Here is a 24,743-nt window from a genome sequence, read left to right as displayed (position 1 = left end):
TCAAGTTCTCATTCTATAGTGAAGAACAACACAGACCTCTCTCCTTAGCCCCTGTCTCTAAACCCAAAATCCAGGCCCACCTCTAGTCAAGGTGCCCACATGATTTACTACAAAAAGGGACAGCAGATAATCTGATACATTCTCTAATAGTAAGGTTCACTCCTTTTAGAAGGCAGTTGAGATTTTAAATCATCCTTTTTGTTTTTTGGTAGAGGGTTGAGTGTCTGCTTGAAGGTCACAAAACTACGTGCTCGAATCCACTGAAAAACCATTTCGCTGCACTATTTTCCCCTAACAGTCTTTTCTCTTGATTCTTACCTAATTCATTTAAAGAAACATTATATGAAGTCTCTTTTTCCGTCTCCAGCAGTCTGAGTCCTCAGTGAATCGCAACTTGATGAAACAGTTTCCTCTTAGGTCTGTCAAGTACTTTTTAAATTTAAGTTTTATAAAATTAGACGTTTCTGAGTTCAAAGGAAATGTGAAGCTCACAGCGTACAACACCCTCACTTTTCATGTAGGAAGAAATTGAGGCCAGATACCTGTGCTCCCTTTTCTTTTCAGCTTTATTATCCTTTACTCACTTTTAAAAGTGGGTCTCCAGGTTCATATGTAGGACAGGATGGACAGGATACGCAAGAAAAATCAGAAGGGTAAAACATCACCTTTAAATAGAAAGAACCTAGACTGGGATTATTAAACCCGGGATTATTACATTTATTACCCACCAAAATCCTAGCCTCAAAAATTAAGATTTTGCAATACACTGACCTTGTGTCATCATGTTTCACACACCCTGCCTGGCAGATAAACATTTTCTTAACCAAGGATAGACTGGGCAGAGGAGAGAAGGGTCCTGCTGACACCTTCCCAAGTCCATGCTTGCACTCAGGTCCAAGTTTAAGGAAAGGGGCTTTTCAAATTGTCAGAGTAAATTCAGAGCCCGTGGATGTTTCCACTCTCTGCTGCATCCCTCGCTCCCATGCTGCTCCCCAGACAACTATCTTGTCTTTAAAGTTGAGCGTTTTCATCACATGCCATGCCGATGAATGAATGGGGCCCCTGGGGTGTCCCGCTAAAGTGTAAGAGGCCTTGGGCGTGTGCTGCTGGGATGAGACTGAGATTGCCATGCAGGGGTCCAGGAGAAAACTGTCTACATCCCGGGACTAGTTGGTAGACGATCAGAATCTCACTGCTTCTCGTTTCAAGACAGGTGCTTTATTTTCTCTGTCTTACCCTCCAATAGCTTGGGCACCAAATACCTATGTGCTTAACCCCTCCCATAACTCCTTCCTCCCCTCCACCCCCCAAATCATCGCGTCTTCTGTCTCTGCGTCTACGCCGAGGCTGGTACCAGAGAGACGGGGTGCAGGTGAGACTCTGCTCCTATGAATAGAGGCCCCTACACTGGCTTCCCTCCGTTGCCTCACCGCAGCACAGACATTTCCTGAGATGGGCTCACGCGTTTTCCAATATCGTGGGGCTTGAAGGGACGCTGACACAAGCCGTGCAGGGCATCTTCGCTGCTGCGTGATGCTCCCCAAAGGTATTCACATTTCACTCTTCAGTAGCAAGTAAACCCCACGCTGGTAGTAAACTCTCGGCTACCAAGCCAGTCCGACGTCCTACTTTTCATGTGGGGTGAGACTGCCTTTGCATTTTGGCTCCAGGCATGGAGAGATAAAGTAGAAGGTAAGCAAGTCTCCTCGGGCACTCTCCCACTTCCTTCAAGTTTTGGTCCTGCTCTGTGCTCACTTTCTCCTCCTTTAAATTCCCACAGAATCCCAGCAGCATCTCCCCTCCTGGCCCCCGAGTGGCCCAGGTATTGATTCCCAGATCCAATCAACCAGCTCTTCCTTCTCCCCTTTTTTATCTGAACCGTCCTCTCTATCCCTTAGGCTCACCACCCCTCCTGACAAAATCCACACGAAAGAATCTCTTGGCTCCAAATTTTGCACAGAATTCTTATTTCTACCCACCTCTTCTCTCTAAGATGCCCTCCTCACGAATTCGCACTTCCACAGAGGACAGTTGCCTATTAAACACACAATATGCACATTATACCCCATCCTCCCACCGCATTTTGCAGTTAGTTACTGGGATTCATGGACATTTTTGGCTAATTTTGCAGTATTTAGTGAGATGGTTCCAGTACCTGATCCTTGCAGTGCTGAGGAAGTTACGACCCTGCAAATTTCTGTAGTTGCGGCCATTTCAACAGGTACATCTTTCTTTACGGATTTCAGATTAAAATGTTACAGACCAAGATACGCAAATGGACATGAACTGACACAATTCTGAACAAAATTTATAAATGTGTGTACGTGGATCTACTGGGAGAAATCAGAGAAGCTGAGAAAGGCTTTTTTGGAAGCCTTCACGCAGGACACATACTGCAAGTATAAATTAGTGAAATAACTGATTAAGTTCTGAGGTGTGTCAGGCGCTGAGAACACCAATCACGCCGCCATCGAGTTCACTCACAAAGCCTCTGATCCTCACCTTTCTTTTTCAGCCTTTTCTCTCATCCTCTGCTGCTCACCCCAGCCTTTTGATATTTTAGGTTTTTCCCAGAGCAGGCTGGAAATGTTTGACTGATTTTTAATGGTCTAAAAGACTTGCCATTTTGACTTTCTTAGCTGTGGCCGAATTGTTGGAAATTGCAAAACTGCCTCATGCTTTATAAATGTTTCTGCGTTCTCACACATTTCAAACTTAGACGAGAAGACGTCAGCAGTCAGGCTGTCTGTTAGCTTCTCCTGACCTCCACTTAACCCCCCTCTTTGTGTTAAGATCAGGAGAGGTGGCTGGTTTGGCTACATTAAATATAGATTTTTATTTCTGCCCTTCTGGGTGCAGTCCCTACCCCTGATCTTCTGAGCTCACAGCACAACAATTTGTGCTCCCTGGAAAAAGGGATAGTTTTTGTTTGTTGAAGTTCAGCAACTTTTCTCAGCAACTGAGCATTTGTCCCCAGTGTTGACCTGAAATAATGTGGCAACTCATTTGTTCATCAAATTCAGTATAATCAGAAAAAAAAAAAAAAAAACCTGTACAAATCCTTTTGTAGTGCTTCTGGCTCTTAGGCATCTTTTTTCAAAGTTTCTAAGCTAGTTTATGTAGCGTCCATATAATCTCATGATCCGTTTCAGTCATTACCTCCGAAGTTCCTTAGTTCAGAATCCAAGACAGATATAATGTATATCTTACTAGATAGACATGCATAAACACGAGCTAGAATTATTAAATTAAAATGAGAACAGATAGGTCAAGGCCAAGCATGTTACTATTACTGTATCCCCTCAACAGTTTGCCTGTGGAATAGTCATCATGAATGCCTGAATAGACAAATGGAGGATGAATGTAGGACTGATCAAGAATGGAATTTAACAAGGCGCATGTTACAGAGCAAAGAAAGAATGATGCCACGTGGTATGGAATAAAACTCGTGTTTGCAGACAGAAAGCGAACACTCAGAGATGAAACCACCCAGCTGGCCGTGATGTAGACAGGGGAAGGAACAAGACAAGGTGTATGTGTTGGCGATGATGTTAGTGTAACCCTTCAAAGCCGTTATATGTGGTACGGGCCTGGAGTGGGCTCGCAGGTAAAGACACTCATCTAGAACAACTCCTCCTTAACTCCTCTGAAAGGAGCTAAAGAAAGCCCCTTACACATGATCTCCTAAAAGGAGTCTTATCAAATCCCATGGTCTCCCTTCTTGTCCATCTGTCTTCCATGCTCACGAGCCTTTGCCTCTTTATACCCCGATTTCTGTCCAATCCAAGGCCGCCTGGACCCCCATCTTCCTCTCATTTCCCCATCACTCAGCCTCCACTCCCGCTACACTCCTCTGCTGTTCTTGGGCACAAAGTTTCCTTTCTATTCTGACTCATTTTTCAGGAGAAAACATTCTTTGCCTTTTTTTCCCTCAGAACACCTATGGTAGAGGAGGAGTTCACAGAAGAAGGTCAAAAGGCAATGCCAGCATTCTCTGTCATGAAGTTTGAGGGTGGTGGGGAATGTTATAAACTATTACACACACACACACTCCAACAGTTTTGTTCCATCATTAGTATTAAGTATACCCAAACCAGATATCGTATATAATATCAAATTTCCATACTTTTAGGCCACAAATCTCATGTTAAGAGATCAACTGAGGCAAATTAAAATTTTAATAGTTTATGTGAGCAAAATGGATTTGAACTGAACAGCACCAAACTGGAAAGGGAAGTGGGAGACATACAGAGAAAGTTGCAGAGGCCAAGTGAGGAGACTGTCGCTTGGCTACTGCTTAGAGGTTAGTCAGCTGTTTCTGATCGGTTGTCCCAGCTCTTTGGTTTCATGACCTTGAGGGCTTTATGGGCTTAGGTTTTGGTTTGCTTACCTCTGCCGCCATGGCTTGAGGGCCACCTCCATTTAAGGGGCTCCTTGTTTACTTAATTCAACAGTCAGATGTGCAGAAAATGAAGTTTTATGTTGCTGTGACTCAACTCAGAGCTCGTGACTCCTGCATAAAATAGCAGGACGATAAACTTGCTAATTCGAAATCGCTTGGTTTAAAAATCAGGCACTTTTTAAAAAAATACAGTCTTAATCACTTAAGAATTGTCTACCTGCTCCACCCTTTTCCAATTCTGCCCAAAAGCTTTTAGGTTCGAGGGCAGCTTTGGAAACATCCACGTGAGGGGGCAGGTAGAGAGATGAATTATCTACGTAACTTTGCCAGCTTCTCGTGAGATGTAGCTCGTTCCTCTGGGCGTGGGCATCGGCACCTACCCAAGCACTTCCGCCTTCTCCGGCTACCCGGCCAGATAACCCATGTTTCCCACCCAAGCAAGAGGCCGCTTCACATGTACTGTCTGCTCCTAGCCAGCCTTCTCAGGAGAGCCTAGGAAACCTCAAGGGTCCTTCCTCCTGTGTCGGGAAGCAAGGGAGACATGGGGTGACTCAGACCCACAGCCATCGGGCCCCGGTGCCATGCAGAGCACGTGGCTTCTGCCAGAGTCACACCCTTTCCTTGGGCTGCGCGTTAGAATCTAAGACTCTAACCACCTCTGCTTGGGCAGCCCCACTCTCTAATGACCCCCACCTCCTCCTTCCCCTAAGGAGCTCTAAATTCCAAGGGGACAGGAGGTTGTCACACACAGCCATCACCAAGTTCAGGGAAGCAAGCTTGACCTTCCCTACAGGCTGTGGAAAGGCTCAATGCTCTGTGTCCTTCAGTATTTGGTGTTGATAGTCAAGCCAAGATGCTCAAATTCAAAAAAGCATACCAAGTTTCAAAACTATTCTCTCTCAAGCATCTGGCTTTTGCCATTGGCTATTTTTGGCAGATGACTCTTCTACAAAGGTTCTTCTGAGCTCTACACTCCCTGAGCAATCAAGTACAGTCCACCTGCCTCCTATGAGTGGGGAGGGGTTAAAAAAACAAAGGAATAACCAAGAAGGAAGTATATTTGGATACATCCTAAAAGCATGGAGCATTTGACAAGTAGGAATTATAAACGCAAAGCCACAGATGTTTGACACAATAATTACAACGACATACACTAGTAAAATATGAACTCTTTGAGAATATGCAAGATACATAATATGAAATATTTAGCTGTATTTCCAACCGTGCTACGTGGACACTAATGAAGAACATGTTTACTCCCACTTTTAAGAAATTTCTAAGGAAAAATCAGAATTTGCAAAACTTTCATAATGGTAGTAAGTATGGTTATTCACTTTATCAGAGGGGTATCTTTGTTTGGTAGTTTTTTTTTAATCACCCAAAAAAGTGCCCACCCTATTCGGATTCTGACTCAAAATCCTATGCTCCTTCTGAGCTATTTCCTCCCACCTTCCATTCTGTTGCCCAGACTGGTTCCTCTTATTTCACTTACACCTACCTTTTGTGTGATTTTTGTTTTCAATCTCTTTTCCCTGCATTTTACCTAGTGCTTTCTTCTCCTGTTGATCTAACCTACATTAATTACAATACTATAGACGAAAACACCAAAATATAGAAATGTCATTCAAATTGTGAAAAATTGTTTATTAACTTTCTTCCACAAATCCTTTCTGATGGACTGTCTTAAACAACAGAGTTTGTGATAAATAAGAGGAACAAAGAGTAGTCTGTCATGATGCTCCCATCCTACCTAGAAGCTGCACCATCACAAACACACGTCTCCAAAGAGCTCCCAGGAAGCTAAACTACTTTTAAATTCATCCTGGGGAAATTGTTGCAAATTTTTAATATGACTGATAATGTGATTAGATACAAGAAATGTGCTAGGCCAAAGGTGCCATAGTCTGATGATTAACATGAATTATTTATGCTATCTTATTGCTACAGTTGTGAGCCAGTTACCGTATTGACGTTCTGATTAAATGATAACACTTGAAAGTGTTGTCTAATTAAATCCTCCCATGAACCATGAAGGGCGATGGTTCCTCCCCTCAACAGAGGAGGGACTCAGTCTCAAAGCCAAGATCACAGGCTCCTAAGTGCTTAATGCAGGACGTGAATTCACGTTTATCTGAGTTCTTTCCACTCGCCATACTAACACCAAAATCATGGCGCAGAGTTATGAATATTATCTCTCATTTTACGGGACAGATGAGCAAACTGACCAAGCAAGTTGAACTCAATTCAGACCTGCCACTTACTGCTTCCGGGGGAAGAGGTGGAGGCAGGGCAGGCACAGGTGGAGGGTGGGCGGGGCCAGACCTGGGAAAACTAGGAGTTGGGTGGAGTCATTAAGAGTAGGGCTGAGGACAGGCTGGGAGGTGCAGTTGGAGGAGCTCCCTGGAAAGACCAGGAAGCCTTTGTGAGCCACACTCAAGAATGACTTCAGACTTAGGGCATAAGCAGTTGGAAGGGAGGTTTTGCACAGCATGATAGAAAGAGTTTTTTTCTTTAGGAAGTAACTCTGGCAACTTACCCAAAATAGTCTAGGATGTAAGAAACTGAAAGCAAGCCCTCAAGGAGCGTGGAGGTTGCTCTCCATCTCTAAAGAGGAAGCGGCTGCAGCCAACACAAGTTGGCTGCTGCTCTTTTTTTTTTTGCGGTACGTGGGCCTCTCACTGCTGTGGCCTCTCCCTGCTGTGGCCTCTCCCGCTGCGGAGCACAGGCTCCGGACGCGCAGGCTCAGCGGCCATGGCTCATGGGCCCAGCCGCTCCGTGGCATGTGGGATCTTCCCGGACCGGGGCACGAACCCGCGTCCCCTGCATCGGCAGGCGGACTCTCAACCACTGCGCCACCAGAGAAGCCCATGTGTTTGTATTTTTTACAGTTTTTTTCCTGTAATTAATATATAGTCTCATAGTGGTGTAGTCGGAAAAGACACTTGACATGATTTTAATTTTCTTAAATTTACCAAGGCTTGATTTGTGACCAAGATATGATCTATCCTGGAGAATGTTCCATGAGCACTTGAGAAGAAAGTGTATTCTGTTGTTTTTGGATGGAATGTCCTATAAATATCAATTAGGTCCATCTTGTTTGATATATCATTTAAAGCTTGTGCTTCCTTATTTATTTTCATTTTTGTTGATCTGTCCATTGGTGAAAGTAGGGTGTTAAAGTCCCCTACTATGATTGTGTTACTGTCGATTTCCCCTTTTATGGCTGTTAGCATTTGCCTTATGTACTGAGGTGCTCCTATGTTGGGTGCCTAAATATTTATAATTGTTATATCTTCTTCTTGGATTGATCCCTTGATCATTATGTAGTGTCCTTCTTTGTCTCTTGTAATATTCTTTATTTTAAAGTCTAATTTGTCTGATATGAGAATTGCTACTCCAGCTTTCTTTTGATTTCCATTTGCATGGAATATCTTTTTCCATCCCCTCACTTGCAGTCTGTATGTGTCCCTAGGTCTGAAGTGGGTCTCTTGTAGACAGTATATATATGGGTCTTGTGTTGGTATCCATTTTGCCAGTCTGTGTCTTTTGGTTGGAGCATTTAATCCATTTATATTTAAGGTAATTATCAATATGTACATTCCTATTACCATTTTCTTAATTTGGGGGGTTTGTTATTGTAGGTCTTTTCCTTCCCTTTTGTTTCCTGCCTAGAGAAGTTCCTTTAGCATTTGTTGTAAAGCTGATTTGGTGGTGCTGAATTCTCATAGCTTTTGCTTGTCTGTAAATGTTTTAATTTCTCCATCAAATCTGAATGAGATCCTGGCAGCATAGAGTAATCTTAGTTGTAGGCTTTTCCCTTTCATCACTTTAAATATGTCCTACCCCTCCCTTCTGGCTTGCAGAGTTTCTGCTGAAAGATCAGCTGTTAACCTTTTGGGGATTCGGCTGTATGTTATTTGTTTTTTTCCCTTGCTGCTTTTAATGTGTTTTCTTTGTATTTAATTTTCGATAGTTTGATTAATATATGTCTTCGTGTGTTTCTCCTTGGATTTATCCTGTATGGGACTCTCTGCACTTCCTGAACTTGATTAACTATTTCCTTCCCCATATTAGGGAAGTCTTCAACTATAATGTCATCAAATATTTTCTCAGTCCCTTTCTTTTTTTTTCTTGGACCCCTATAATTTGAATGTTGGTGCATTTAATGTTGTCCCAGAGGTCTCTGAGACTGTTCTCAATTCTCTTCATTCTTTTTTTCTTTATTCTGCTCTGTGGTAGTTATTTCCACTATTTTATCTTCCAGGTCACTTATCCATTCTTCTGCCTCAGTTATTCTGCTATTGATTCCTTCTAGAGAATTTTTAATTTCATTTATTTTGTTGTTCATCATTGTTTGTTTGCTCTTTAGTTCTTCTAGGTCCTTGTTAAACGTTTCTTGTATTTTCTCCATTCTGTTTCCAAGATTTTGGATCATCTTTACTATTGTTAGTCTGAATTCTTTTTCCGGTAGACTGCCTATTTCCTCTTCATTTGTTTGGTCTGGTGGGTCTTTACATTGCTCCTTCATCTGCTGTGTGTTTCTCTGTCTTCTCATTTTGCTTAACTTACTGTGCTTGGGGTCTCCTTTTTGCAGGCTGCAGGTTCATAGTTCTCGTTGTTTTTGGTGTCTGCCCCCAGTGGCTAAGGTTGGTTCAGTGGGTTGTGTAGGCTTCCTGGTGGAGGGGACTAGTGCCTGTGTTCTGGTGGTTGAGGCTGAATCTTGTCTTTCTGGTCGGCAGGACCATGTCCAGTGGTGTGTTTTGAGGTGTCTGTGAACTTATTATGATTTTAGGTAGCCTCTCTGCTAATGGATGGTGTTATATTCCTGTCTTGCTAGTTGTTTGGCATGGGGTGTCCGGCACTGGAGCTTGTTGGTTGTTGAGTGGAGCGGGGTCTTAGCATTGAGAGAGATCTCTGGGAGAACTCTCACCGATTGATATTACATGGTGCCAGGAGGTCTCTGGTGGACCAATGTCCTGAACTTGGCTCTCACCTCAGAGTCTCAGGCCTGACACCCTGCCGGAGCACCAAGACCCTGCCAGCCACACAGCACCACACTGGGTTCCGAGGGGCTCACTGGGAACAGGAAAGGATGCCACCGCTTTGCCTCAGCCTCCTGAGGGATGACCTGGATGCTCCAGGGGCACCGTCCAGGGCAGGGTGAGAAGAGCTCCCACACCGAGGGGCGCCCCTTCCCCCAACCCCACCCCCACAGGCTTCACTCTTAATTTCAGACGGCAGCATAAACAGGAATAAAATTTCAGGCAGCTGGCAACGCAAACCAAGTACCCTTAGGTGGCCTATGTTCACTAGAACTCGACCATGGATGATTTGAGAAAGGGAGAGCTCTACAGAAGATTAAGTGGAGTATTTACTAGTTCCTGATAGACTTTTATAAGAAAAGAAAAGCATAAGCAACCTTTACTTGATCTCAGAGAGTGTCAGTATTCAAGCGGATCACACATGACTCAGCTTCTCTGCCAATATTTGGCCCATGCTGTTTACAATTTCATGGGTTGTACAGTATAGATTCTGTTAAATATAATTTAACACAGTTGTTACTTACAATAGAAATTACCTGGAAATCAAGACCAGTGGATAAATGGATAACCAACAGAGACCTTCTGTATAGCACAGGGAACTCTGGTGAATACTCTGTAACAACCTAAATGGGAAAAGAATCTGGAAAAGAATAGATCCATGTATATGTGTAACTGCATCACTCTGCTGTACACCTGAAACTAACACAACATTGTTAATCAACTACACTCCAATATAAAATAAAGAAGACCAGTGGACTTAAAAAGAAGGGGAATTCACATTTAATACATATGACTTCTGTGAAAGGCAAGGGGCTCTTTCACCTCCATTAGTTTTGTCTAATCACACCAAAAACCCTGGGAGGGAGTTTTACTAATCCCCATGTTCTGGAAGAGGGAACTGAAAAGTGACAGGACCTACTGAGAGTCCACAAGGGCACACTGGGAACTTCCAAGACACCCTCCCTGCCCAGCAGCAGGCACACTCAGCCTGTGCTGGACATGGGGGTGCAGGTGTAGGCACCAAGCGTTGGGAACTGCTATGGTCTGCAGTTGTGGTAACTCCAAGAAAAGGCAGAATCAGGAGAACACTACTTTCAGATTTAAATGAGCCTGTTTGACTTTGCTGAATAATACGTAGCTGTAGGGAAAAGCATTCAAATTAAGCCCATGGTATATGTCATTCACAAAATAACAGCCACGTGGGAATTCTACAATGGAAGCAGTGGCCACTTAATCTTAATCTGCAGATGGACGGTTGGCTAACAGTCCCTGCTCTGAGCTGCCCCATAATGGCATTTAGAAGCCTGCTTATCGTATATCCTCCCCAAAAGGTAATATCCCCACTATGCATCGTGAGACATTTGTGTCACGTCCAATAAAACTTTGTCCAACCCTCATAGCCTGTAAAGGCCTTTGAAATTGTCCTTTGGGTTAAAGATGGAAAAAAATATCACTTGGAAAAATATTTTCAAAGATGGAAAAAAATAACACTCCAAAATTAGACTCCAAGTCATAAACACACAGATGATATGGAATGACATGCCTTATAAATAACATTTCTGGCATTTAAAATTCTTTGTGTCTCACACCCATGATTCTGAGAAAGCTTAAAGCACACATGCATCACACACTCGGTGTCCAGGTAATTTCATATTTACTTAAAAACCGTGTGGGTATGTGTCCAAATACCAGGCAGATGGGAGTAAGCTAAATATTCTTCAAATAATAAAAATTCTAGGGAATTCTCTGGAAGTCCAGTGGTTAGGACTCAGCGCTTTCACTGCCATGGCCCAGGTTCAGTCCCTGGTTGGGGAACTAAGATCCTGAAAGCCACGTGTCTCAGCCAAAAAATAAAATCTAAAACCTGGAAACTTTACAAACCATTTCAGCTACAATAAGTTTAAAAGATTAAAATATGTACCAAGCTTTTTTATTGTACTTTGAAAAATTTCAAACCTACAAAAGTAGTACAATGAATACCGATATACCTTTCCTCTGGATTCACCCATTAATATTTTCCCACATTTACTTTTTCTCTCTCACCAAACTCACACACATGCATATGTTTTCTTGCTGAATGATTTGAGAGTAAATTGCAGATATCATGACTCTTCCCACATAAGCATTTCAGCCTGGATCTCCTAAAAACTACATTCTCTTAGCCGCCATACGATGACTAAATTCAAGACATTTAACATTAATAAAATTAGACTATCTAATATAACATCCATATTCATATTTCATCAATTTTCCTAATTATGTCCTTTATAGAAAAAAATATTTTTTTCCTAATCCAGGCTCCAGCCAGGATCACATCCTCAGCTCTGTAGCTTCCTTTAATCTGGAGACAATGACGTGAGTTTTGAAGAACATGGGTCAGTTGTCTTATAGAATATTCCTCAATTTGCATTTGTCTGATGTAAACACAAGACTGTTACAGAAGTCGTCATAGAAATACACCAGAGGAAAGCTACCTGCTATGTTTGGGGTCTGATCTCTTGGTAAAGCATCTCCTCACATTTTCATTTCTTTTTCTTTAAAATTGTGACTCACGGGACTTCCTGTTTTAACCTGTCCCTTATTCTTCTAGTTGTCCTCAGACAATCTTCAGAGACTTGCATTTATCTATCGTAACTTTCAAGGTCATCTCTGTAGCCTTAACCCTAACCCGCACTTCCCCTTCCCTGGTTGGCAATCATTTCCAGGGTTCCTTCACCCTCGGAGCTCTGATGTTCCCCTCCAGGTAGGGAGCCTGCATTGCTGTTTTCATCCATCCCCTCTCTATCAGTGAGAAATGCACTCTACACGCAACAAAGAGAAAAACCAATCATCAGTGGGTTAAACAAATAAGAATTTATTTTTCTCACATAAACAGTCCGGCAGAAAGTGTTTGCTGACAACAGATCAGCTGTCCAGCCATGCCATTAGGGTCCTCATCTTTTCCTGTATTTCCCAGTCCACCGTCCTTTGTGCTGGTTATTATGTTCCAGGCTTATCTCCTAATTCATGGAAAGATGGCCACTGCTGCTCCAGACATCAAGTCCATGTTCAAAGCAGGATGAAAGGGAAGGGTGGCATGTAGCTCCATCTTTCCCGGTTAGCTTTCCCAGGAATTCCTTTAGAAGACTTCTGCTTCTTAGATCTCACTGGTCAGGATTTGGTCCCAGAGCCGTGCTTAATTGCCAAGGCAGCAGGAAAAGTGGGAAACAAGAGTAACCTTATTGTTGAAGCCAGACATCTCCTCAGCCGGGACTGAAGGCATTGAGATGCAAAGGGGAGATGGACAACAGGTGGGCAACATACAGATTCTCTGGCTCCTCCAACGCTATGTAGATTTACTCATTCTCTCCTGCTCAATTTTATTCTAGGTGCCTTCTCAATTTTTCTTCATTTATCTTCTCTCCCTTCTACATCCCCTTGAAAAATGAACTTTCACACAGTTTTATTATCACTTCATCTTCCTCCTAGAGTCAAATAATATTACAACCACTGGTACTGTCTCCACCTTTGACAGGTGAAGAGAGCTGAAATCCAGCAAGGTGAAGTCCCTTGCCCAAATTCACCCATCAGTTGAGAGGCACACCCAAGAATAGAACATAACTCTACTATCAGCATTGTCAGATCTGCCGCTCAGAATACATGGTGCCTATGTTCCACTCTGCTCTGTTTGGACCCTCTTGCCCATACCTTGGACATTAAATATAAAATTCTCCATGAGGCTTCATCAATCCAGTTGTTTGTTTCTGGAAACTTCTCCAAAAAGGAAAAATAATGAGAAAACCGTATTTTTCCCTTTTTACTTTTTTAATTTACTCTCTAAATGTGAAGGAGGGAGAAGTGGTTCATTGCTCCTCTGAACCCTGAGTCTGAATTTGTAGAGCTTCCATCTCCAACACGTCTGCCAAGTAGCAACGGGACCACATCTATTTAGATGCACCATTCTTGTCTTTGGCCTTGTTGGGAAACATCTTGGGACACCCAGGGCAACACAACATAAAATACCTTTATGAAGCAGCCAGCATCTCATCCCTGCACTGAAAGATTTAAAAGGGTGACAGCGCACCCAGGACAGAAACAGTCAGAGAGGGAGTCAGTTTGAAGGTGTAATTGACCTTGGTCTTGAAGGGTAAGACTTAGCTGATAATAAGATATGCAGCAAAACTGTCACAAGCCAAGAAAGGGAAGCACAAATATGAATGGTTTTTCAGGGGTCTTATAAGCAGGTCAGTGGAGGCGGTGGGGGGACCAGTAGAGGGCAGTGGGTAAAAACACATGTTCTGAAGTCGGACAGACCTGAGTCTGAATCCCAGTTCTGCCACTTCCTAGTTCTGTGATTCCCCAAGCAAGTTATTCCTCTATGCCTTACCTTCTAAGCTGTAAGGTCATGATAATATTAATAACTACTCAATGGCATTGTTACGAGGATGAAATAAAATAAGGTATGTAAAGTGTTTCACGCTAGTGCCTCAAATATAGTAAATGCTTAAAACATGAAAGGAAAAACTACTGATCAGAGTGCAAAGGTCAATGTACTGGACTCTTAGGTTTAGGAAAGTAGATTGTGGCCAGTTGTGGAGGCTTTGGCTCTAAGGCTAAAGCGTAATCCAAAGGAAGCCATTAAAAGTGTACCAGCCAGACATGAGCTAATCCAGACTGGAATCACAGCTGGGAGAGGAGGAGTGGAAAGGCACTGCTGGATGGAAAGCCTGTTAAGAAGATGTACAACAGCCCCTGATTCATGGTCTTTATTTCTTGGCTGCACTACTAGTGTCATCTATGAATTGAGAAGGAATCAAATGGGATGGTTGGACAGTTGTGAAAAGAGTTGTGTCATAGTTTGAGGCCTATGCTGGAAATGTAGAAATACAAAATTTAGAACTTCCAGCTATTCTGTGTGTTGGGAAGCATGTGCACTCCTTCAATATATGCTCACTGGATGTTTACTATGGCAGAATACTAAACCCTAAGCAATGTTTACAATAACATCTCACCCAACTAAAGACCACTCATTCTAGAATCTCCAAAACTTTGATTCTTGAAAACCCAGGCATTTAAAAAAGAGAAAGAAGGAAATCTTGTCCTTTATCAGGCCCTCGTTCATAGCTCGTTTGCTCATTTCACAAACAGGTCTACACATAACGTCTGAGTATCTGCATTTTTAGCCATAGCAGATTTAAGTAAAAAATTAGAAATGATAATCAGAGCACTGACTCTATAGAGCAGACAGATTAATGATAGTTGAAGTGACAGCTGATAAAGAATTGTGGAGGAAAAACCATAAAAATTTGACAGGACTCCAAAAGCACAGGAGTCTGTGGTGAAAGTTATAGGACATGAGTGCCTTCAAAGCCCCTAAGGCATCAGTGTGTTACCAAGTCTAAGTTCATACTGCTGGCTGCATGACAGGCCAATAAATGGAGAGACAGGGTGTTGGGACAAGGAACAGTGACTTTATTCAGAAAGCCAGCAGACAGAGAAGATGGTGGACTCATGTCCCAAAGAAACATCTTGCCCAGGGTTTGGATGCTAGTTTATCTTATAGAGCAAAGAGGGAGAGGTGAGGAGGTAAAGGGAAAATGTTGACAAGTTGTTGTAAGTCTTTCCTGGTCCAACCAGACTCTGGAGAGGAGATGTGTTAATGTCTTCCTTCCTGCAGCCATTCAGAGGTGCGCCTGGTCAGGACGTTTCCTGGGAGCTAAACACAAGTATTTTAGCTTAACACTCAGGCATGGGAGGCAGGGTTCCCAGAGATGGGCCACTGTGGACGCTTTAAGCTGTAGGCAACATCCCTTTAGTGATTAACTTGTAGCAAAAGCAATAGAACATAAAGGTTAAAGTAAAAGAAGCAGCTCCAATATGGAGTCAGGTTTGTTCTTCCCTGTTACAAACACAATAACCCAAATTCATAAAAGAAGTTTACTCTTGTGTTCAATAGATCTCCAAATCTTTAGAAGTAAAGCTACACCCAAAACTTGAATCAGAGATACCAATATAGAATTTCTGACAAGTTTTTCTAAAAACGGGAGATGAGAAATGAGGATGTACTTGGCATGGGGAAAGAAGTGTGTTTTCTTCTGGCTTGTTTTTAAGAAGGGAGACCCAAGAGCATGTTTCAGGAAAGAGGTGAAGATGGACGATGCTGAGAGAGAAGGGAGAACCGCTGGATCCGTCCTGAGCAGGAGAGAGGGATGGAGGCTGAGCTCAGGGGCGGGGCTGGATTTAGACAACGTGAAGGGGGCATGGAAGAGGTGGAGCTCACGGGGCGGGGGGGGGGGGGGGTCCATGCGGGGATTTGTGAGGCTCCTCGGGTGGCCTCAGGAGGTGCTGGAGGCTCGAGGAGAGAAGGAAGGAAATAATCGTCTAGGAGATGGAAGAGTGCATGGGAGAGAGAACACTGCCGAGTGGCATCAAGGCCCCTCTCCCTTCTCATTGGAAGGAGGCAGCAGTGTGCACGGCACAGCTGGGGACCACAAACAGATCTGTTCATGGGTCAATGCTGTGTTAAGTTCTGCAGTCAGACGGGAGAAACTGGACTAAGACAAGATCACGAAGGGATATTGAGTACCTGGATTTTGTCAGGACATTGGTGTGTTTTTCTTTTTGTTTTGTTTTGGTTTTTTTTTTTTTCAGCTTTGTTGAGGTAAAGACAATTGAATTTTTCAAGGTTTTCTGTGTATATCAGAGTACACACATGGCAAAATCTCAAATTTGAAGTCTAAAATGTTCCTTTAAATGGTAACTTCTTTGAAACATCTGTTTATGTTATTCATAGATTGATGGAACTAGTTCAAGCAGCCTGAAAATATTTTGTGGCTGATCCCCTCAATTTTGGCAGAATATCCTTAAATTTTCTATCCAATTTTTCAAAACCTCCAGAGATTCTCTTAGTAACCCAATCCATTGTTTAATGATCCTTGTAGCTAAGAAACGATTCCTCATAACTAACTTGAAAATCGTCCCTGGCATCAGAGCACAGGACCAACGGCAGCCTCTTCCCCATGTTACCTGCCAAAACAACAGCAATCACAGCCTTTCAAGAGATACAACAGCTGCACGGGTCCCCCTGCTTGGTAATGTCCATCTACTTCTAAGATCTCGTGAAATCAATTAGAAAATCTCCACTAGAAGATAAATAAGCCACAGACGTAATGAACTGCTTGCCCCGCAAACGAGCGCACGTGTTCACGGGCCGCTGACACGGGGTGCTTTCCCACTGGTGCTTCACCAATGCCTAATTCTGAGTTTCTCAACCTGGGCACTACTGACATTTGAGGACGATAAAACTTTTGCGGGGTGAGCTGTCCTGTGCATTGTGGGATACTTAGCAGCATCACTGGACTCTACCTATTAGATGCCAGCAGCACACCCCAAGTGGTGATACTAAAAGGTATCTCCAGACTTTGCCAAATGTCCCTTCGGCTGCAAAATCATCCCTGACTGAGAGCCACTGGCTTGGTCCTACCTCGTTTCAAAAGGTCTAAAGAAAACCAGCTAATTACAATCAGTGTATTTTCATCTATTGCCCCAAAACCAGATTTTCATGCATTTGAATCATCTGTAAATAGCTTCAGATTATTTTTTTTTATTGAAGTATAGTTGACTTACAATGTTCCAGGAGTACAGAAAGGTGACTCAGTTATACACACACACATATACATATATATTATTTTTTAGATTCTTTGCCATTATAGGTTATTACAAGATATTGAATACAGTTTCCTGTGCTATACAGTAGGTCCTTGATGTTCATCTACTTTATATGTAGTACTGTGTATCTGTTAATCCCAAATTCCCAATTTATCCCTCTTCCAGATTATTTTTATTAAAGAATAGTCACTTAAAAAAAAAAAGTCCAAATTTTCCCAAGGATATAAACTGAAGAGTAAAATCACCCCTTTCTCTTACCATTATTGTCCCACTTCCCAAAGACAACCACTGGCAATAGCTTCTTGTTAGTATATCAGAATTTTATAAATGATATAAATATATATCTTATACAAATAAAACCAGACTATATAGGCTGTTGTTCAACATACTTTCTGTAACTCAGTGATATGTATTGAATATCTAATTATATTAGTAGGTGTATATCTACCTCACTTTCCAAAATGTTGAACTGAATATCTATACGAGAATGCAGAGTTCTATAATTACATTATATATTTATTTAATAACGCCCTATTACTACTGGTATTTTTACTTATTTTGTCGTTGGATATCTGAAATACTTATTGATAGTTAGCATTTAAAATAGAAACTATAAAATAAGTGGGTTAAATATAGGGCAAGTTTGCCTTTGTACATGGTTTTTCATATTTTGTTTTTGTAAATTTTGCTTCCTAACAAAGTATTTTAGCAAACTGCCTCTATACATTTTATGCTGTGGGTAGTTACCCAAGAAAAGAAGAATACTGCATATTTTCCATAGACTATAAAAAGGATTTCAAATGCTGGTAATAAGTCATAGAATCCAATGAGACTCTTATCTTACTGTTTGCAAAAGCCATGGCTATTCAGAAACACTACAAACAATTAAACAACACTCACCTCCTTTATTTGAACCTAAGTTAGCAGAACTGTCTCTAAGCGGTGACTGCATTGATTCCAGACTAACCATGCTGACATTTTCCATTTTAACGTTTAATGTTGTTACAGAATGAGGGTTATAATTTCACTGAGTTAGTGTTTTCCATAGAAAATGGGTTCCCTGGACACATTCGTAAGTGCTTGTGCGCTTCTGTCAAGGTCTGTCAAAAAGTAAAAGAGCTCAGTTTTATTCCATTAGTGATAAATCCCTAGGAACTTAGCTTCCAAGATATGTTTACTGGAACCCTTAAGATTTTAGTTCTGATAGAGGGATTCAAGATTTGGGCACAAGTCAGGTCAGATCACGTCTCCCCCCAGAAATGATAACCAGCCCCAGCATAATCACCTCACTATATGGTTAATGAGGTCAGTTTCCTCAAAACCACATTATTAAAATGCTTCACTGTACTTCCTCTTTGGCTTTGGCCCTTGAATTACTCTGGCACCCAATTAAGTTAAAGAGAAGCTATGATCACTGCAAAAAGTCTGGACCATCTTTCCCTTTTCTGTGCACTACAGTTCCCCCAGACCCACGAAATGCAGATACGTATGTTTTAGTTATAAGGGAATGACAATAATTTGTCCTCCAGCTGAAAAAAAGAAAGCCACTGATTTTCACTCAGTACTGTGTCTCACTTGGCAACCAGTACATGTAACTGTTCATCTGTTTTTCCATCCACTTAATCTCAAAGTATTTCCAGGAGAAGAAAGAGATTTAAGTGCTTCATCCAAAAATATTTCTGCTGTTGCGATGAAAATTATTAAGCAAGTTTTCCAAATTGCTTCAAATTTTGACTGTAATATTTACCTGACTTCTTATGCACTGGAGTAACTTTTCAGTTAGGGTGCTTTCTAAAAAATAATAATTTATAAATTTCTTAAATTATGAGTGATTTTTATATGAGAGTATTCAAATGAAAACAAACTGTAATTGCAAAAATTTTAATTCAAGTATCACTAAAAGCAAGATGCACTTATGCCAACATTAAGTACTAACTTATACCATGTTGACAGAGCCAGTGCCTCATCCCTGCCATGTTGTCACCGTCGTCAACTGCCCCCTGCATCATGAGGGCTCTGCTAAGTGTTTTACTTCAGTTCTGAGTCTGTTGCTACCCATTCTCTGTTGAAATTATTAATTTCCCGGTACCAGTGCCTAACAAATTCCCACTGCAAAAATATATCCAGATATATTTAATACTTGATTTACTGTAGTCAGAAAGCCTTCGAAAAATTATTTAGAGCCTGGCACTCAAGATGTCGAAGCGAGGACATGGTGGGTCCTCTGGTGCTAAATTCCGGATTTCCTTGGGTCTTCCGGTTGGAGCCGTGATCAACTGTGCTGACAACACAGGAGCCAAAAATCTGTATATCATCTCTGTGAAGGGGACCAAGGGATGACTAAATAGACTTCCTGCTGCTGGTATGGGTGACATGGTGATGGCCACCGTCAAGAAAGGCAAACCAGAGCTCAGAAAGAAGGTACATCCAGCAGTGGTAATTCGACAATGAAAGTCATACCGGAGAAAAGATGGTGTGTTTCTTTATTTTGAAGATAACGCAGGGGTCATAGTAAACAATAAAGGCGAGATGAAAGGTTCTGCCATCACAGGACCAGCTGCAAAGGAATGTGCCGACTTGTGGCCCAGGATTGCATCCAATGCTAGCAGCATTGCATGATGCGTCGGTGTATTTGTAAAACAAAAATATAAGAATAAAAATTACTTGCTCCATGTCACTCTTCTTGACACCACCTAACCCTCACCCCCTCTGTAAAATAAAACTACCCAGTGCAAAAAAAAAAAAAAAAAAAAAAACCTTATTCAGAAATGCATCTACTCCTAAGCCACGTATGAGGTAAGCTTAGCAACATTTGCACTAAATCCCATATTCTTAAACTTTTCTGTCTCATCTATTCACTCCTTATCTAAAAGAGCTTGCTATCACATTTAAGACTAAACAAACTTAATTTAAAAATAAGCAAAAAAAAAAAAAAAAACGATTCAAATGAAGCCATTCATTGTCCTCCTGCTGCTGTTCTCTTCCTTCCTGCTTCGATGCCTGGTGTGTGCGTGTTTGCAAATTCACACACACCCAAGACTAACATAAACTGAGAGATGGAAACGTGTTTGCTTACTCCATTTAGGCCTCACATCCAGAAATCACTGAATCTTCCTTATTTAGAGCCAAACAACATAGAACCATCTAAACAGAGATTCTCAGTGAAGAGTAGCTTATCAGGATTGAGGGATAGACAGAGTAAGGAATGTATGGCTTAACAGAGCAGCTCCAGTATTATGTTTATATTTTGAAAAGCCATTCTTTATTCCTTTCTTAATAACTACAGAAAAATAATAGAACTGGACCAAATTGTCTTGGTTGTTATGCAGCCACAAAAGATATATACTCTTTCACACCATACACAAAAATAAACTCAAAATGGATTAAAGACGTAAATGTTAGACTGGAAACCATAAAACTCCTAGAAGAAAATACAGGCGGAATACACTTTGACGTAAATTGTAGCAATATTTTTTTGGAACTGTCTCCTCAGGCAAAGGTAACAAAAGCAAAAGTAGACAAATGGGACCTAATTAAACTTAAAAGCTTTTGCACAGCAAAGGAAACCATTAACAAAATGAAAAGACAACCTACTGATTGGGAGAAAATATGTGCAAATGATATGACCAGTAAAGGGTTAATATCCAAAATATATAAACAGCTCATACAATTCAATAGCAAAATAACAAAGAACCAGATTAATAAATGGACAGAAAACCTAAATAGATATTTTTCCAAAAAAAGGCATACAGATGGTCAACAAGCACATTAAGAGATGCTCAACATCACTTATCACCAGGGAAAGGCAAATCAAAACCACAATGAGATGTCACCTCACACCTGTCAGAATGGCCATCATCAAAAAGAACACAAATAACAAGCATTGGTGAGGATTTGGAGAAAAGAGAACCTTCCTCCACTGTTGGTGGGAATGTAAATTGGTACAGCAACTGTGGAAAACAGTATGAAGTTTTCTCAAAAAACTAAAAATAGAGCTACCATATGACCCAGCAGTTCTGCTCCTGGGTATCTATCTGAAGAAAATGAAAACACTAATTTGAGAAGATACATGCACCCCAATCTTCATAGCTGCGTTATTTACAATAGTCAAGATACAGAAGCAACCTAAGTGTATCAACAGATGAATGGATAAAGAAGAAGTGGTACATATATACAATGGAATACTACTCAGCCATAAAAAAGAATGCCATTTGCAGCAACATGGATGGAGCTAGAGATTATCATACTAAATGACGTAAGTCAGACAGAGAAAGACAAATACCATGTGATATCACTTATATGTGGAATCTTAAAAAATGATACAAATGAACTTATTTACAAAACAGAAATAGAGAAAACAAACATGGTTAGGGGAAAGAAGTGGGGGAGGGATAAATTACGAGTTTGGGATCAACATATATACCCTACTATATGTAAAATAGGTAAACAACAAGGTCCTACTGTATAGCACAGGTAACTGTACTCAATCTTGTAATAAGCTCTAATGGAAAAGAATCTGAGAAAGACTATATATTGTACCAATTACATATTCTATATTAAAACAAGTGGCCATGAAGTCTACTCTCATGATTTGCGTATTAACAACAAACTAGGATATTTTTTTCTATTTTAATATGAAAGTGCAAGAGTATATCATGCAAACTAAGAAGGCAAGAATCTGTTCGTGCTAAGACACAGAGTTGTCCTTCCAATGGCAAATTAATATCCTTGCAGAATTCTACACTCACTTTTCAAGCACCTCTCTTTGTTGCACTGATATCTGTGAATTGCAAAAAACTTGATATATGAAATTAAACTGCTTACCACCAGGTCAGAGAAAGCTCAGAACTATGGATATACATTAATGTAAAGCCAAGTTATAAAATGCATACAAGTTATTTTCATCATCGAGGGCTTCTTTCCTCAAGAGTAAAGACAAGCTTCCTTCCCCTAGTTCAGGAAAGTTAAAATAATGTTTGTGGGAAGTCCCAACAATGTCTCCTTACCCTAAACTGGCTTTTTATTCCCCACTCATCTCCCTTGGAGCTTTCAGTACACTGGCTGCCAGGGAAAGATTTGATAGCTTTGTGATGTTTTTATCCCCAGTTGATCTACACAGCCCAACAGAGAACACTAACCTCACCAACTCTGAAGATATGTGTAGGTTATTCATGCCTGAGGCTCAGGGAGCGTGGCCTCCTGTACTGCCCCCTCCACCAGGCCCCCACCAGTCTTTCAATTACTCATTCAACCATCCTTGCAAATAAATTGCCAACATGAGATTTTTTTCATATCTGGAAAGAGGCTGTGTGTGTATAGAAAAGACACTTTTAAGTTCTCGATGTATGTTAGGAAAGCATTCTTTTTTTTTTTTTTTTTTTTGCAAAATAGAGAAAATCTGACCTACCATGGCCTAAACAAGGATGTGTTTGTTTTTCTAAAGTAAGGAGGATGCTGCTTAACCCGAAGATTTCAGGGCTGGCATTCCCCAGATCCCTGTGAGTTTTCTTGGCCTCACAAGCCTGCTTGTTTCCTCATAGCTGCAAGACCGCTGCTGCAGCTCCACACATTACATCATGTGAAAGGCAGGAAGAAGGTGGAAGGCACGGCAACTGCTCCATCCATTCTTGTGTCAGGACAGCTAACCCCTCAGGACTTCCTCAGCAGGCTGCACCCGTGTCTCATTGCCAGAGCTGTGCCTCTTAGCCACTGAGAAGCAAGGGAGTTGGGAAAGAAAGTATTGTATTCTGTACATAGGACCCGCAAATTAAACTGACAAGAGATAGATTAACAGGGAAAAAAGTTTACAAATTTTACTGATGTTATTATATTTAATTGTACATGCATGGAGTCTCCATAGAAAAGAAGTGAAAACTCAAAGAAGTGGTTAGAGTTGAGGGCTTATATACTATTTTAACAAAGATGATAAATTGTGGGAAAGTGACAAGAGAGGGAAGGGGGCGATTGGGCTTCTGTAGGTGGTAAGTTGTGGGCAGGTAAACCCATGGGAAAACCAGTGGAAGAGAGGCTTGTTTTAGTAGTTTGCTTGTGCAGACTCATCTCAGTGACAACTTTGCTTCTCTAGTGATAAGGGTTGTTCTCCTCCTGATTCAGGAGAGAGCAGGGGAATACCTTCACCTGGAGAAGGGATTTTTACATAGCTTCAAAGACCCCCTCTACAAAATGCTTATTAATCACAAAGGCTAACTTTACAATGGAGAAGTGTGGGAGACATTACTTTGATGAAGTGACCGAAGTGATCATCACCAGGAATGGGACAAAGTAGATCTTGCACTACCTGACAGGTTGACATGAGCATCTCTTCTGTGAATTTCTTGCCGAAGGTGCCTAACCTAAATCTAATTATGATGAAATAAACCAAAATTCAGGAACACTCTAAAAAATAATTGAAGATAAGGAAAGACTGAGAAATGATTTCAGATCAAAGGAAACTAAAGGACTGTGACAACAAAATTCAAGGAATGACTGTGAACTAGATCCTCTCACTATGAAGGACATTTTTTGGTCAATATGTGAAACTTGAATGTGTTCTGAGATTTAAATGGCAGTAAGGGATCAATGTTCATTTTCTAATTTTGATGGTTCTAGTGTGCAGAATGTCCTTCTAGTAGGAGAATGTCCTTTCTTATAGGAAATACACACCAAAGTTTTTAGGGGGATGGAGCATGGTCAGGAACTTACTCTCAAATTGTTCAGAGGGGAAAAACATTCTTAATAATATATTTGCAACTTCTCTTCAAGTTTGAGATTATCTCAAAATAAAAAAGTTATTTTTAAAATATCTCTAAGATTCCAAATTTATTTACTGAATCATAATATTTGAAAATGTAGGACTAATTTCATGACACTATCATTAAAGAACTATACCTGTTTCTGGGTCTTCCCTGGTGATGCAGTAGTTAAGTATCCATCTGCCAATGCAGGGGACATGGGTTCGAGCCCTGGTCCGGGAAGATCCCACATGTCGTGGACCAAATAAGCCCGCGCACCACAGCTACTGAGCCTGCGCTCTAGAGCCCGCGAGTCACAACTACTGAACCCATGTGCCACAACTACTGAAGCCCACGCACACTAGGGCCCACGAGCCACAACTACTGAGCCCGCATGCCTAGACCCCGTGCTCCGCAACAAGAGAAGCCACCACAATGAGAAGTCTGCGCACCACAACGAAGAGTAGCCCCCTGCCTGCCACAACTAGAGAGAAAAGTCCGCACGCAGCAATAAAGACCCAAGGCAGCCAAAAAATAAATTAAATAAATAAATAAAAATGTTTTAAAAGAACTATACCTGCTTCTAAATATAAATTTTAAAGACAGGACATAAAAGTACAATATTCATAAAAGTAAGTTAGAGAAGAATTTTCAAAACAGCAGGATGAAAACACAGGCAGGTATGTTTAGTTAAAATGCCTTCAAACAGTCTCTGTGACTGAAGCCTGACAATTCATCAAAGAATTTTTCTGAAACCCTTGATTTTTAAAGTTGGTTCTCAAAAAATTAATGAATACATAAAGCAGTCTCAACACAGATCAATGTATTTATATGTACACGGCAGGTCTCTGAAATGTGTGGTGTTCTACCAATGACACCCTGTGGTATACAGATCCTGTGTCTTGACTCTGTTCTAATCAA

General features: G+C 41.3%; 1 protein-coding gene and 1 pseudogene across 1 annotated transcript in view; both read left to right on the top strand.

Moving 5' to 3' along the window:
• The window catches only part of RXFP1 (relaxin family peptide receptor 1), a 96,917-nt gene that overhangs the window by 5,777 nt on the left and 66,397 nt on the right, over nt 1–24,743 (top strand). The window lies entirely within an intron of this gene.
• LOC137223285 (large ribosomal subunit protein uL14-like) lies at nt 19,284–19,768 on the top strand (annotated as a pseudogene).

This window comes from Pseudorca crassidens, chromosome 4 (genome assembly GCF_039906515.1).
Source record: "Pseudorca crassidens isolate mPseCra1 chromosome 4, mPseCra1.hap1, whole genome shotgun sequence".
Lineage (NCBI taxonomy): Eukaryota > Metazoa > Chordata > Mammalia > Artiodactyla > Delphinidae > Pseudorca > Pseudorca crassidens.
The sequence above is the reverse complement of the archived record's forward strand: the minus strand, read 5'-3'. Positions and strand labels throughout refer to the sequence as shown.